Raw genomic sequence first — 17092 nt, forward strand, 5'->3', positions numbered from 1 at the left:
ACCCTCCCACCCTGCCTCCGTTCCTTGTTTACTCGTCGTCTGCTAAGAACCTGTACGCTCGTGCCATATTCGCTTTTTGCTGTGCTTTCTAAAATACTAATTGCTTTGGTCCTGGCATCCATTGACATTAGGGAAATAGTATCAGCAAGCCATGAAAAGCTGATTTGAAACTATGCGAAGATAAAACAATTTTTTTTTTCAAACTGAAAAAGGATGTAGAATGTTTGCTGATATCCCACTGAGTCCTGGAAGTGTTGAACTTCGAAGCTGCAAACTTTTCAATGGCCTGTACCTTGCCTGCCTGGCCAGTTTTGGAAATGGGTTCAGTAAATGATTTAACTGTGGCTTTTGCTGTTAGCAAAATTTCATTAAAAGTTAAAATGCTGTTCAAGTTGGAGTGCAATTTTGAAGCTCTGAACGGTTTTGGAAACACATTATAATGCAAAGCTTGTTAACTTTAGTAACAGAGAAGTCTTAAGTAAAACTTCAATTTTGTTACATTATTACAATTTTATTGCATATAATCTTACGTGTAATATTATAAAAGGTATATTACACTTTTATTACATGTAATTTTATTACACTTCTTAATTATTATATTGTCTTCGTAATTGACCTATCCTTTGCCAGAGCAGAATATCATATGTAAGTGTTAATTTAATTTGTTGTATAGAATCACTCTCATATTAGGTCAATGGTGCCATGGAGTACCCTTTGCAATCTAGAGCTACTTCTTTACGTTATTCTGAATAGAGTACAGAACAGCATAGAATGGTGTATGATGGAATGGTATAGTTCAATTCCACTATATATAGTATAATGTAGAATAGTATTCTAATACAGAAATTAAGCTTCTTGAGAAGGAATGAAAGTTACATGTATGCATCTCTGGTTCTAAAGTCTTGTGTTTCAGCTATGTGATGTCAATTCTTATGGTTTTGAATGTGGCAATGCAAGCCCTCTCCAAATATTTGTGAAAACATTTGAAGTAAAAGTGTTTTGCGAAACATTTGAAGTGAAAATATTTAAAAATAATAATTTAGGCTCAACATCTCAAGGCAAAAAGAAAAGATTTTGCACATTAGGAGGAGGATATAGACGGAAGTTACAGAGCAACATGGGAAGTGGTTTTTAAAATTAAGTGCCCTGCCTTGTAATTCATGGAAAATGTTCTCATGCTTCAATAATTTTTTTCCTGGGGGGGGAATAGAAGCTCAGAGAAAGGCTTACCAGGCATACCATGGTCACTGTCACTGCCATCCATAGCATGGATTTTCAGATATTAGAGCTCACACCATTCAGGGTTTAATGATTCAGCTGTGGCTCATACGTTAATTGGAAAGGACCAGATGACCAGTTAACTAATAGTAACTACAGAGCACAGAGGTGGCATATTTGAAAAGAAAAAAGACCCACACCGGCTCTGGAGTCAAATGGGTCTGGGTTCATGGCTCAGGCTTTACCGCTTAAGACCCATATGACCTTTGAAAGTCACAACCTCCCATAGATTTAGTTTCCTCATTTGAAAAAAAAGTGGTTTAGACTAGATAGATTATCTCTGAAGTCTCTTCTGTTTTAAATCTGCAACCCTGTATAACTTCTCAGAATAAACTATTAGAAACAAGTTGCTGCACTTTAAGTATTAACTTGAATAATGGTAAAGATTTTTTCCCTTTCAGGTTACTTTAAAAGTATATTTTGGATATTACAAAGGCTTGGATGATTGATGAAGTTCATATATAAGAGGGGGAAAAAAACTTCATTTGATTTGAAATTTAGTAGAGAAAAAACTAATCATTATTTGGCTTGATATTAGTGTTTCATTGAAATTTGTTTTCATTTAATAAGCCCTCTTAGAAGTCTCATCTATAGATAGAACCAGAGAAGCTATATACCAAGTCTCATTAAATCCCTAATTAAGGATGCTTAGATTGGAAGATTCTAATAGAATGAAAATTTTGGCAATGAATTGTATTTGTCACATCAGTTGGGCTTCTCAAGTGTCAAAAAGCTATTAGTCTGTAGTCATCAGTTTAGAAGACACAGACCCTTTTGTTTACATCCCTTAGGAGAGCATGGTCTTTTGTTTTTATTTCATCATCTGTCCAAAAGTAAATTAAAATGGCCCCAGAGATATTGTTTGAAAAATAAATACCAGGTTTTACTGGAGTTTCATGGCTACAAATCATAAAATGATCCAGGAAGGGGGAGATTTGACACCAGGAAGGAGTTAGCAAAGTTGCTGACATCAAGGGTTAGTTTTAGAGGCTGAAAATAGACTGCCACATGAGACTGCCTTCAGAAGAGTAGTTATCTTGCCATTTCTGCAAGAGAGATTCACTTTCCTTCCCTGTAAGACTGCCATGATCCTGTTAGCATTCATTAGTCAGAGAGAGCAGGTGTCTAGTTCATATGGCTAAGCCTATCCCATTAATGTGAAAATCTGTGTCCAGGAGATTGAAGGTATAATAGTATTTTTTCTATGTTAATTCGTATAGGAATATATCTCTAACATGTCTTTAATCTTACTATTCTGACATAAAGGGTCATCTATTGAAAGCATCTTGTGGAAGATGTTTGATGGTAAAACGTACTAGTGTTTAGTGTTTGAGAAAGAAGGAGAGGTTATGATTATAACACTGTACATGTGTATACACATAAGTATATCATACTGAAACATATATAGTATATTTCACTAATTAGCAAGAGCTACCATGCATATACTAGGTGCTCAGTCAATATTTAGCAAATAAATGAATATGTGAATTATTCAGCAAAGATCTGTATTTTAATGCTATCCTGGATGAAGTTAGATGGGTAGACTTCTGTCCTAGTAGTCAGACCTAAACACAAAGGAGATTTGAAAAAGGAAGGCCCTCCAGACCTGGGGGCACATGGTCCTTGTTAGGTGAATCACAGGCTTAGCAGGGTCAGACAGGTTGTTGTGTAGACTAAACAGTCCCAGCACCCTGGAGAGGTACTGAGGTTCCATGAAACCCTTGTTCTCCTGTGACTGACAGGCTAGAAGCCAACTATGCCAGCCTTCCACAGGGAATAAATCATTGTGCTGCTGCCCTTTGGCAAGTCTGAGCCCTGGCATCTGAGTTATCCCATAGGAGCCCTTACTGTCTCAGAAAGTATGAGAACCCCTCCCAGCATTGGTGTCTCAGTTACTTCTCTCCCTAAGATTACAATGAGGTAGAGGTGAACTGGTGTTAACTTTATTCTGTCTGTTTATTGTCTGTGGCTAATGGGATGCATTCCCTAGGAGAGAGAATCATATTGCCCATAGGGCTTCTGGACAATCTGGGGATTCCAAACTCTATTGGATATTCTGGCCGTGTCCCTTCATTCCAGTGAAGGATGATTCTTCCTGTTGCTGGTTAAATCTTAACACCTCCTCTACCTCTCCTTTGCTTATCTCAGTTCCCAGGGGATACACTGTCCCCTGGAACTCACCAATATGTATAGAAAAAGAAGCTGGAGGCTTGCTCAAGGCTACTAGGGGCTTTCCCCCACCTTATCACAATCTTGAGCTGTTCTGGGTATTTTGCTTATATAGCTTATCTCTCAAGGCCAACTTTGACTTTCTCATCTCACTAGAGGCTGCCGAAGGTTATGAAGTCTGCTTCTCAGGGTGTTCTGTTTTTTCTTGAACAGAGTGCCTTGTCACAGATTTCCCCTCTTTTGGAGAGGGTCTTACCTGTAAGTAGGTTATTGTTGCACCTTTTCCCTGAGTTCTACCATATCTCTGTTTTCCTTATACTTAGAACTTCTCTCTAAGTTCAGTACCTTCTGAAAGGACTTGGGAGATTTCAAAATGGAATTCACATTCTAGGTTCTTTTAGGTTGGTTTAAAGTTTCAAAGTTTGATTGCATATCATCTAATTATCTTTTAGGGACAGGGACTGGATCTGTGATTTTGTTGGCATAGGGAACTTGAAGGTCAAGAAATTACCTCAGTCAATGAGTGGGCACCTTCTGTGCAACCTTATAGTCTTGTAGAATTGCCATGAGCACTGAGGTCAGTAATTTACCCCAGGTCACAGAGTCAGAGGCAGGACTTGAACCCAGGTCTTTGTGACTTTTAAGTGTCACTCTATCCACTATAACATCTTTTTTATTTTACTTTTAGAATTAGAGGATGGTATTGCTGATGTTTTTATGTCTATGTCAGAAAAAAAGTGTATAATTAGTAGTCTTGTTTATACTGCATGACTTGAAAGGCAGTGTTGTGTAATACATTCGTGTCAAACCCAAGTAGAAACAGGGGCCATTAAACCATACATAAGGATCTCTGCAGGCTGCATATTGATTTAGTTTTAAAATGCAACATTTTGTTTGTTGTATTTTCATTTATTTTATTGAATATTTCCCAATTTGGCCCTAACTCAGGAGCGTTGTGGGTGGTCCACTGTGTTTGATACCTTTGGTATAATAGAGTTCTAGATTTGTAGTGAGGAAAACCTGGGTTCCACACCTGGCTCAATCCACTCATGTCTAACTTTGGGCCCCTATTGTGGGAATGAGAATTTAAGATCTTCCCTGCCCCTAGGCCCTTTGATAGACTTAAGGACTCTGAGAACCTTCCTTGATTTGAAAATATACTCTGCCCCCTAATAGGCTGAATGTGGTCACCTGGAGCCTGTGGCAGAAGACTTGTTTTTCAAGAACACCCACACCTTGATACTTTGTGATTGGCCAGTGGGTCAAGAGGGTTGTGACATTCTCTGAGCCAGGAGAGGGCTATATATACCTTGATGTGAGATTTTGTTTTGGAACTCACTTTGAGAAGAGTTATATGATTTGCCCAGATGAGACTCTGGGCAGCCATTGAGCCTCTTACCCCCCCCGCCCCCACTTTGAGAATCCAGATGTTGATGTTTCCCTCTCTGGTAACTGACTAGGTGTGGATGTAATGGTTAGACAGTTGGAAGCCTGTCTGCTGATGTTTCTCTGTATTTGTTGTCTGCTTGTAACTTGTTTGTATTCTCTGAAGCTTTGGATGTTGACCTTTTTCCCCTGATATGTTTGATTAAAGCAAGATTGTTAACCCATTTTGAGTTGCTTTCCTTTAGAAAAGCAGATCTAAGAACCTGTGTTAGCAGCCACTCTGGGTATGCTGGGGTGCTTGCTGCTACAACCCCAGAGTAAGTCACTTACTTCTCTGAGCCTTAGCTCCCTTCTCTGCAAAAAGGGCATAATAGCAGTATCTCTTGAAACACTTGAGAGATAGCTTGCCCTAGTGAGGCTGGTCTTAAAGCCAGGGAGACCTTGGTTCAAGTCTCATCTGTGACCCGTACTGGGTTCTAAAACCTAGTTAAGTCAACCTTTTAGTGCTAGGCACTATGCTAAGTACCAGGGATACAAAGGAAAGCAAAAACTTGGTGTCAGGGACCTCACATTATAACAGAGAGACAACATGCCACCATGTACATACAAGATATATATGGTATAGATTGAAGATAATCTTACAGGGAAAGGACTAGCAGTGGAAGAGGAGGGGGAATCCTGCATATGCCTTCAAGGCAGCCAGGGAATCTAGAAGTCATAGGTAAGGAGGAACTGTTTTGCAGGCATAAGGGCAAATATATTGTTAGGAGATGTAATGTTTTGGGTGATAAAGAGCAAGAAGGAGACCATTGTTTTAGCTCCAACCATGCAGCTTCTACTTGGATCATTTCCTCTACCTCCTCCCAAATGATAACCTGAACTCCACCCCTCTGGGTCCCTCTGCTCTTATAGGTCAGCTTTTGCCTTATCCTTCTGGGACACAGGTTTCCTTTACACTTCCCTATGCCCACTCCGTATTTACAGTCCCTCCCCCTTTTTTTGCTTTACGTGTGGTCTGCCCTGCACTTCCTTCCCCCCATTAAAATGTAAACTTCTTGAGGGCAAAGGACTATCTTGCTTGCAGTGCCTAGCATATAGTAAACATTTAATAAATGAACTATCAATCTATCTATCATCTACCTACCTACCTATCAATCATAGAATATTTGGAAGAGAGTAAAATGTAAGACTACAAAGGCAGGAAGGAACCAGGTTGTGAAGGGCTTTAAGTACCAAAAAAAGGATTTTTAAAAATATTTGATCCTGGAGGTAATAGGGTGCCTCTGAAATGTATTGTGTGGGGGAGGCAGGGGAAGGTGACACGGTTAGACCTGTGTTTTAGGAAATCACTTTGATATTTGAATCAGTGATGGATTAGTGTGTGGAGAGACTTGAGGCAGTGAGAAAATCAGGTTATTGCAGTAGACCTGGTGAGAGGTAATGAGGGCCTGTACCAGGTGATGGCTGTGTGACAGAGAGGTAAAACTGACAGGAATTGACAATAGATTGAGTATGTGGGGTGAATGCAAGTGGGGAGTTGAGGTTGTGGCCCTGGGTGACTGGAAGGATGGTGTAGTAGTAATCATCAGTAGTAATAGGAAAGTAATAGGAAGGAGAAGAATTTTGGGGGAAAGATCATGAATTCTGTTTTGAATATGTTGAGTTTGAAATGCTTAGGGGACATCCAGTTGGAAATCTCTAAGAGGACATTAATGATGTGGGAGTGGAGCCCAGGAGGGAGATCTAGGTTGGATATATAGATCTGGGAATCATTTGCATAGAAGTGATAGTTGAACCCAGGAGAGCCAATGAGGTCACCAAGGGAGGTAATCTAGAAGTGAAAGAGAAGCCCCAGGGCAGTGTCTTGGGGAATACCTGCTGTTTAATGGTTATGACTTAGAAGAATTGCAAAAAAGATTGCAAAAGAGATTGAGAAGGAGTTGTTGGGCTGTAAGAGGAGAACCAGGAAAGAGCAGGACCATGAAAACCTAAAGAGAGAGTATCAGGGAGGAGAATGTGATTGACAGTGAGAGAGGCTGCAGAGAAGTCAAGAAGGATGAAGAGCAAGGAAAGGCCATTAGATTTGGCAATTATGAGATCACCAGTTACTTGGGAGAGAGAAGTTTCAGTGGAATGAAGAGGTTGGAAGACATTGCAAAGGATTTCGAGGCAGAGGTGGGATAGTAAGTGGAAGCACCTATTGTAGAATGTCTTCTCAAGGGGTTTTAGACTTAAAGAGAGAAGAGATATATGACAGTAGGTTTGGCTAACCAAGTGAGGGTTTGTTGCTGGGTTGGTTTTTTTTGCTTTCAGTTTTTTTAGGGTGAGGGAGTGTGGGCATGTTGGTAGGCAGCTGGGAAGGATCAAATTGGTAGGGAAAGATTAAATATGTGTGAGAGGTGGAGAGGGAAAGAGAAGGAGGGAAGCAGATAGAAACAGAAGGAAAAGAGAGAGAGAAGAGGAAAAGAAAGGGAGAGGGATGAAGGAAGAGAGAGGGAGAGAAGAAGAGAGACAGAAGATGGTAGGAGTTCGTATGAAGAGTACATGAGAAGATTTTTACCTTGACAAGAATAGTCATATTTTTGTTTGTTTTTTCTTTCTTGAATGAACCTTTTTATTGTTCAAAAATATTTGTCCTTTGAAGCAAAGGATAACTCATCATTTTTCAAAAAGATTTGATGGTAGGAGTGACTCAAGTCTTGGTATCCTTCTTGGATGTCCTGTTCCTCTGTTCTTTTTTTTTCTTCCCCAACTTATTTATTTTTAGTTTTCAACATTTACTTTCATAAATTTTAAATTTTCTGAGAATAGTCATTTTTTTTTATACAAAGACAAGGCACCCAATGTCTTGTACCACCTAGTTCCAACCTGTTTTTGCCACTAACCTCCCACTATGAATTCTGTGCTTTATATATTTTAGATTCCAACTAAACTGGGCTCTTTGCTCTCCCCTATTTTGTTCTGCTTTCTGTCTCTCTATGTGACTTTGCAGTATAGTATAACAGAATAAACCCTGGATTTAGTTATAAAGATCAGGATTTGAATCTCAATTTCAGTACATTAGCTTTGTGACCAGACACAAGTCCCTTAACCTCTCTGAGACTTAGCTTCTTTCTATAAAATAAGACTAAAAATACCTTTATTCTTTCCAGACAGGGTTGTTGTAAGATAGGGTTGTTTGGGGGGAAGGAATTGATTAGATGATCTCTAAGTTTCCTTCTAGGTCTTGATTAGTATGATGCTATGTTCCTGTGTGTTCTAGAGCAGAGTCATTAGAGTATTGAAGTTCTTAGTTGACTATAAAGCGTCTGATTTCAGTGGAAAGTGGAGAAATATTTTGATCCTTTATCTAATATATCCTTATATCTAATGCACATCGTGCCTTTAGGTCTAAATCCATATGAGGAACATTGGGCTAAAATAATCCCTATGCTGTCATTCTTCAGTGTTTGATTTGCAGTGTTTGTTTGTTTGTTTTTTCCCCGTAGGAATTCTTTAAATGTCTCTCATTGAATGTCTTCTTGATGATTAGGTTTATGTTTGTAGGGTATGTCACTTTACATTTTAAGCTCCTTTTGTTCTTCAGAACACATTATTCCATTGCTTTCTGTAGTTTATAGAGGGTGCAGAATAGTCTTGTGTTATTTACATTTCCTTTCTTTTATATTTGAAGATCTTTCTACTGGTTGCTTATATAATTTATTATTTGTTATTAGAATTGTTAAGTTTAACTACTACGTGTCTTAGAGTTTGCAGCATACATTTTTATTTTGTTTATGAGAGGTGATCTTTGAATTATTTTGATAAGCAGTTTGTTTTATGAATTCAAAAGATCTGATCGATTTTCTCTATTATTTCCTGCATTATGGGTTTGTGACTTGTCATGTTCTTCTGGCAGACCTATGATCCCTAAGTTGTTTTTACCCATTCTATCTTTGAGATCAATATGTTTTGCTTATAAAGACATAATACTTTCTTTTAATATTATTGCTTGTTGCTTCTCTTCTTCAATTGTCTTTCACTTCAGTGTATTTGTATCATTCTCTCTTTTGTTTCTTTAGAAAGGCTCATCACCTTGGATTAAAATTTTTGTGTTCTGACAATTATTTCTGCTATGCAGGCCATAAATTGTGCTTTCATGATTCTTATTTCTCTCTTAGACCATTCAGGAATATCTTGCTGCTGTTCCATGTTCTCTTGGAAATTCACAAAGTTTCTCTCTCATCAAGAGTTGATTAATTTTCCTTTTTCTTGCAATATTTATTCAGAGATGTTTGGACTTATTTAGGTGTCCTGGATGTTATCTTCCTTTATGTTATTAATATCTTCCCTGTTGACTTATCTGCGTGTGCTCTAGGTTTTTAACTGAGTTTTCTTTTTCCTGAAAGCTTTGGTAATTTGTCTTTTTTTTCCCTTCTATTTCTTGTAATATTTACATTCTGACTCATTCCCTTTTGATGGCAGATCACCTGAGGGCTAGACTTTAAAGCTGTCCCAACTTCTTCTCTTGCAGGGAAATTCAGTTTTTTACTAGCCTCAGTCCCTACTCCAAGTGACTTCTGGGAGGATAGAACTGACCTTTAATAAATGCAAGTCCCCTCTTGAGAGTTCAGGCTTACTTTTCCCATCCCCTCCTCCATATACACATGCCGATGCCCTATCTTCTGGGTTTCTCTTCTTTAGTTCTCTGGCTGAGTGCTGCTGCTGGTGGCAAGAGGAGGCTTCCACTTTCCTCCACCTCCGACCTCTGGTACAGGGAGGGGAAAGGAGATAAGAGGGAATTTGAACATCAAAGTTGAACTCTGTTGCTTGTTACCACAGAATGGTGGAGTGAGGACAGGGGTTTTGCTGGGAGAGACAAGGGAACTGCAGAGTGGGAAGCTAGGTAATACAGTGGATAGAGTGCCCACCTAGAGTCAAGAAGACTCATTTTCCTGAGTTCAAATCTGGTTCAAAATCTTACTAGCTGTGTGACTCTGCGCAAGTCACTTAACCCTGTTTGCCTCAGTTCCTTATCTGTAAAATGAACTAGAGAAGGAAATGGCAAACCACTCCAGTGTCTTTGCCAAGAAAACCAAGAAAAAGCAAGTTAATAAGAGTTGGACACAACCCAAATGACTGAACAACAACAGTTGTTGAGTGGATCCAAGATAAGCCCATGGATTGTCGTGTGCAGCCCTGCCATAACATATGGGCTGGTGAGAGAGAAGGTGCTGAGGGAGTATGTTAGGGGTAGGGATTATTAGCCTTCACTGCTGCTAATTCATTAGGTTGTTATCTCATTAAGAGTTCTTGATATCTTAGGTTGTGGAGTCAGCTGCATTTGCTTTACTTCTTGCACATAATTAATATTTTGGAGAGTTTTGAGAAGTTGTAAGGATCAGATAAAATGGTTAGTTTTCTGTTTTGTTTGTTGGATGATCTGGAAGTTCTTTTGCCATAATTTCAATGGATATGGATGATGTTTTTTCCCCTGTTTAGACATAGCCTAAGCTACCCACAGCCAGTTGTCCTTATCAAAGGCCAGAAGGATTATCAAAGAATCTGACATGCTATTTGTTCAATGCATTATTTACTTTAAAAAAGAAAGATTAGATAGAAGGCCTCAGATTCTGGAAAGACCTGGCTTTAAGACCTTCTTCCTCTCCTTGAATATACAGGCTCTGTGACCCTGAGCATGTCTCTGTATTCTAGGCAGCTCCCTTCAGACTAAAATTGCAGAGCAGAACCACTTTTTTGAAACCGATTAAACCCCAGTTCTGGCCAAGAAGAAAAAGGAGAGATTATTTGGCAGCTGCTCTATTGTGGGCCCCATTGATCTGGCTCTCTGGACTGACCGCCTCACTTAAAGAGCAGCCTGTTTTATTTAGGGTAGTGATTCGACATGCCCAACCTACTCACATACCAATGGGACGAGAGTGTTACCTGTGAGAAGTGTGTAAAAAAAAAAGGCAGTGCATGAAGTTGGGGAGGAGTTCTGTCCCTCCAAGCAAGGATAAATTAGGTGTTACATTATTGAAGTGCAGCAGTGCAGGGTTCAGGAACACAACCAAGGTAGTAATTATTATTTAAAGGATTGGTCTGATTGGATGTCTATAGAATCCTAAATCCTTCTTGGTGGAAATCCAAATAATCATTGAATCTTTCAAGTGGAACCTCTAGAACCAGGGATCAGATGCCTTTTTCTTCCCATGTATAATAATTGGTGGCTCCACTAAAAGAACAGATGTGCTTAAGCCATCATTTCTCTTGGTTAAGTTGTGTATTGCAGTGCATGTGTTGGGCCTACAGAATTCCATCATAACTAACTTGTTATTATATAAATTTGGATCAAATGAGAAAGCAAGTGGAAAAATGGTTTGCAAAGCAAAACCTAGTCTACCAGTATGGGCTATAGGTCAAATCATGTCTTCCAGAACAAAATCACTGTTTGGAGTAAACTCCTGATGTGATACTTAGATGTTAGGCTGGGTGTTTTTTGGTTGTTTTTTTTTTTTTTTTTTTTTTTGCCTTTTGGAGGGCAATTGGGGTTAAATAACTTGCCCAAGGTTACACGGCTGGTTTTTTTGTGTGGGTGTTAAGTGTCTGAGGCCAGAACCGACTTCGGGTCCTCCTGACTCTGGGCCAGCACTTTACTCACTGCACCACCTAGCTGCCCCTAGGCTGGGTATTTTGAATGGCATGGCATGCTGTTTAGTAAATGAATGATTTTCTTTAACAATTATAGATCATGTATAGGCTATCTTAGAGAGTTAGTCCTATGACATGAGCATTATAAAGGGAATTTGGTAAGTATTTCTAGGGGTTAGAGACACAAGTACTGGATTTGGTGAGGGTGTATATGTGGGGGAAGGGATACTTCATTCATATCTTGTCAATTAAAATGCCATTCTTCCCTCCTGTGTAGAAAATTTTCCATTGCCTTATTTAAAAGCAGTGGTTATGCAAGCTGTCTATAAAACTGTAGTATTTCTTTAAAAAAAAAAATTTATTTATTTTTGTTTTCAACCTTCATTTCCACAAGATTTGAGTTATAAACTTTTCTCTCTGCCTTTTCCCTATTTCCCACCCCAAAATAGTGGGCCTACTGAATACCCCTTCCCCCAATCTGTTCTATTTTATATCTTCCCCCATTCCCCCTCCCCCAACTTTCTAGTAGGGCAAGATGGATTTCTATACCCTAGAGAAGCTGTACTGTTTCTGAAGCATTTTTTCTTAAAACAAATCCGGAAAAGGTGAAATTTTGTGCTCTTCTAATCTGTTGAATTAACTGATGCTTATTTATTTCATATCATCTATCAAATTAGAATCATATATTTAGAGCTAGATTGGACCTTAGAGGTCATCTAGCAGCAAGGTGGTACCCTGGGCCTAGCATCCAGTTCCAAATGCTTGGTTTAGGAAATGGTTAGGAAATATTTGGAGTAACCAAAAAAAAAAAATGTTTTTCTTTTCTCTGGTGGAAATGATCTGTGTATAGAATTAAAGTGTCATTGGATTTCTGAAATGAAAGGGATCAGAGAAGCCAGGGATCCACAGATTGTAAGTTGGAAGGGACCTCTAAGACCATTTAGTTCAGTGGTTCTCAAGAGTATGGGGATTTGTCTGGAGCTTACATTTGAACTGTGTGGCTGGTGTTGTGCCAGAATCCTTGGCAAGAAACTGTGCTGTGAACAAAAAAATTTGAGAACCATTGATCTAGTCTAACAGCCTCAAATTACTGATGAGGAAAGCAAGCATCTTGTCCAAGCTAGAGTATGTTGAAGAGCCCTGAGCTTAGCGTCCCAAGCTCTGCTTTACAATCTTGGCTCTGCTATTTCTAGCAGTGTGACACTGGACAAGCTGTTTAGCTTCTCTGGTGCTGAGTTTCCTCATTTGCAAAACAAAGATAACAGCATTTTATAGTATCTACCCCAGAAGCCTTTTGCAAAGAGTATACTTTTAAATATGTTTTGTGATTGTGATTGTTGGTACTGTTACAACTACCTTAAAGGGCTCTTGTGAGGAGCATTTTGTAAATCGAAAAACAAAGTCCCAACCCACTGCTATTTAACTGGTGTTTATTAATTGCAAGGCGCAATGCTATGGCAATGAAAGTTTACATTTCATTTAAAGGTGGAAAACAATACGGCTGCTTCTCTCCAGGGACCATAATAGATAACATGAGCTGTTTTGCTCAAGAGGAAATTGAGGCCTTGCAAAAACATCTCCCATTTATATCATGTTTAAATAATATTGTTACTTAATAATATAAGTGGAATATGAAGCATTTTAAGATAAAAGCTCTGAGGTAGGTAGCATAATTTTTATAATTATTATTTCATTAGCGTAGGGAGTGCTTAGTGAGAAACTTTACAACAGATCAGCAGTTTGTACCGTATAAGTCTCAGAAAGTTGACAGGTTCACTGACAGGTTAAAGGACCTTCCTGGGGTCATAACAGCTGGGATGTGCGGAGGCAGGTTTTGAGTCTTCCTGACTCCAAGACTCCTCTCTGCTGTGGCATGTTGCTTCTTCCTGCATAATTTAAAAAACAACACCCCACACAACTGGTTATTGATACATTTTGGTTTTATATCACCTATGTTTCCCAATGTACCCCTGCATTCTCCTTCTCCCAGGTAACAGTCTTTACAACAAAGAAGAAAAATAAAAGAGTTCCGCAAAACTAAATAATGCTTTGAAAGTCTTGATATGCGATGTTCTATACCTATAGTACCCTATTCATAATAGAGGCTGTTTCCTCTGTAGAAAATTTAAAATGACTTGGAACATAGTGTATTTGCAAATATAGTAACCTTAAAAGCTATATCAGATGACGTAATAAATAATCAATAATAAATCCTTTGAAAACCTCAAGATGGTTTAACAGCCATACTTAAATACTTTCAGGATCTATGATTTCATCATTGGGGATATGCCTACCATCAAGTTAAATGGTAACCTTTCTATGTTTTATTCAGGAATTGTAGCTGAGAAAATTTCTTCACCCTATGGCCAGAATTCAGGTATAATAACTCCAAAGTTAACTACAATGAACCCCAGACAACAGAAGGAGGTTGATACTTTCCTGATAGGACCTGCCAGACCTTGGCACAACCTTTGAGAGCTGACATCCCATGAAGGTCTCAGAGTAGGACTCCAGTGGAGGCTAACACAAAAACTCAAAATACATTGAATAAACTTGTAAGCAAAACTTAGATTTTAGGTATTAAAATACCAAACTTTCTTCAAGGTGTAGTATAATTTATACGTATTTTTGACACTCAAATATCCTATAGTCTTCCCTGGAACTTGTGTTAAAGTGATATAATTGTTACAAGGTTTTTGTCTTTTATGGGATTTTTAAATTTTTATTTTTAATTTTTTCAATTTTTTATTCTCTAGTAGTTGGGAATCCTAGCTAATGCTGTCATTTTAGTAAGTGGATTTGCAGTTTGACCTTGTAACTATACTTTCCCAGATTCGTAATGCTTTGTTGAAATCGTGAGGTAACATTGTTCTTTTCTACTCTAACAGTATTTTCAGCCACATTAACCTTGATCAGGAAGACAACTTCACAAGGGCAGAGAAAGAACAAGATCACAAATGGATGAATAGTAGGCCCTAAGACTTTAAAAAATATTCAGGTATGTATTTGGTTGTCAGAATAAAATGTCCTTTCAGTATTAAGTAGTTTATTTGGAATGTATCTTTAAAACACACTACAATGTTCCTACTTTAATGACTATTTTTACTAGCACAAATGTTTTATCATACCAATTTCTTAAAAGCCGGTGTTTATGATGGTTTGAGACCTGTTAAGAGAAGGGTTTCTTCACCTCTTTTCTGCCATAGACGCCTTTGACCATCTGGTGAAATCTGTGGATCCATTCTCAGAGTCATGTATTTCAGTGCACTGAAGTTGGAGGCATAACAAAACACAGGCTATAGATCATTGGGCCTGGGCCTGAGGGCCTGGCTCTGCTAGCTGCTAGTTGTGCCACTTCAAAGCCATTTTGCTTGAGTGGATCTTAGTTTCCTCCTGTATAAAATTAGTAGATTGTACTTGATTATCTCTATGGTGCTTTTAGTCTTAGCATCCTGTAACCCCATGATTCAGAGGCTGACAGGTGTTCATTCTGGGGAGAGGGAACAGTATGAGCAAAGTTGAAATGTTGTTTTGTTCAGTTGTTTTCAGTTGTGTCCGACTCTTCCTGACCTCATTTGGTGTTTTCTTGCAAAAATATTGGAGTGGTTTGCCATTTCCTTCTCCAGCTCATTTTACAGGTGAGGAACTGAAGCAAACAGGTGTATGTGATTTGCCCAGGGTCACACAGCTAGTAAGTGTCTGAGGCCAGATTTGAACTGAGGAAGATGAGTCTTCCTGACTCCAGGTCTGGTGCTATATTCACTTCACCACCTAGCTGCCCTTAAGGTTGAAAAGCTCAAAGCATATTCAAGGACCAGCAATTAATTGAGAATCATGTGCTTGTTGGGGAGAAGTGGGAGGTAAAGCTAGAATGGCTGGTTGGACCAGTTCTTGCAAGTTTTAGAATGTCAGGTTAAGAAATTTAGACTTCCTTTGGTGAGCAGTGAGAAGCCTTGAGCCTGGGAGTGGTAGGATCAGAAGTTATGAGGTAAAAAGATTAATTTGGATTTTATGTTCCAACGTCTCTTATAGAAGAGGTGAGAAGGTTAAAGAAATTCTATGAAGAACTTGATCAGAACCTCTGAATTAAATCAACATATACTTTAAGACATGATAACTTCTATGCATAGGAGAACACATTTTGGATATACACACGCATATTTTGGAAAATATGGATCAGGATTATGAAACAGGAGATGACAAAGTCATATTACCATATAGAAGTCTCATGCCTATAAATCTTGAGTGTTTTAAGACTAGAGGTGGGAGGCTCTGGACATGGTAAACATCAAGTAACAATAAAAAATTAAATTGAGTATATCCTAACATTTCTAAATCTGTGTCTGCACTCAGACCATTAACTTGTTTGAGCAAAGATCAAAATGAATAATAAATTTGAAGAAAAATGAGAAAAAAATGGCATGATAGTGGGACATCTCCAACCTAACTTTTAAGAAAGTTGTTGAAGCTGAAAAATGAGAAATTGATAGAATAACATGCTACCACCATTTCCCAAGGAAGTTTGATGATTCTTGAGGCACCTAGGTGTCACAGTGGGTAGAGTATTGAATCTGGAATCAGGAAGACCTGAGTTCAAATTCAGTTTTAACACTTGGTAGCTGTGTGATTTTGGGCAAGTCACTTATCCTATCTTTGCCTCAGTTTCCTCATCTGTAAAGTGGGGATAATAATAGCACCTACCTCCTAGAGTTGGCTGTGAGAATCAAATGAAACTGTAATTGTAAAGCCCCTTAGTTCATGTAGTAAGTGCTATAAAAATGTTAGCTGTTGTTATTCATCTAAATCCGTGTCACAACTAGGAGATCAAAAGTGCCAAGGAACTCTCTTTGCCAGCATATGTTTGATTTCTTTGCCAAGGGAAGACATATGGCAACCAATGTAAACACCAGTTCAGAATTTAAACATGTTTGTAAAATCTTACCAAGGAAGGTATGGAAAGGTGATGAATGCTATCATCTCACAAAAGAGCAAGAAGCTGGGGAGGAAAAAAGCAAGTTTTCAAAAATCCTGAAGAGAAAACCAATTAAGGTAATTAGCCCCCAAAATTATCAAGAATGAAACTGCAAGAAAAACAGCCAACAGGTGAAAAATGGAAGAGACATCACAATTTCTCTAACAAAGTATTTTCTCCATCAGTGACATTGGAGCTGCCATGTTTATTGTGCCACATGAAGAAATATGAGTGGATCTTATTTTTTTTATTTTTGGAGGGGGGAAGGCAAGGCAATTGGGGTTAAGTGACTTGCCCAAGGTCACACAGCTAGTAAATGTGTCAAGTGTCCGTGGCCAGATTTGAACTCAGGCCCTCCTGACTCCAGGGCTGGTGCTCTATTCACTGTGCCACCTAGCTGCACCAAGTGAATCTTAAAAGTGCAAAGACAGGAAGAGCAACTGGACAAGACCAAACACCTGGAGAGGAGGTCTAGGCACTACAGTCAAGGTAATAGGGATAGTTAGAAACCAGGCTGAACTTGAGCACCAACACATTTCACAAAAATGGACGTAGAGTGTCAATTAAATCTGGACAAAGATTTCCTTGTTAGCAGGGGCATATTTTCAGTATCAATAGCATGAGTTTTATATTTCCATTGAAGCCACCTTCTAGTGT

At 38.7% G+C, this 17092-nt stretch overlaps 1 protein-coding gene across 16 annotated transcripts in view; it reads left to right on the forward strand.

Moving 5' to 3' along the window:
- Positions 1 to 17092, forward strand: part of RCBTB2 (RCC1 and BTB domain containing protein 2) — a 56998-nt gene that overhangs the window by 1311 nt on the left and 38595 nt on the right. For 9 of the 16 annotated variants that reach the window (XR_011163478.1, XM_069063670.1, XM_069063678.1 and 6 more), the window contains exon 2: positions 14352 to 14461. The gene's annotated coding sequence lies outside the window, so the exon portion shown is untranslated. Of the gene's footprint in view, positions 1 to 13795; positions 13841 to 14351; positions 14462 to 15002; positions 15102 to 17092 lie in introns of all 16 variants that reach the window. The other 7 variants (XM_069063668.1, XM_069063669.1, XM_069063667.1 and 4 more) reach the window with 3 other exon arrangements.

Source organism: Petaurus breviceps, unplaced genomic scaffold (assembly GCF_028583685.1).
Source record: "Petaurus breviceps papuanus isolate PSGF00001 unplaced genomic scaffold, PetGlider_PUasm1.0 90594, whole genome shotgun sequence".
Lineage (NCBI taxonomy): Eukaryota > Metazoa > Chordata > Mammalia > Diprotodontia > Petauridae > Petaurus > Petaurus breviceps.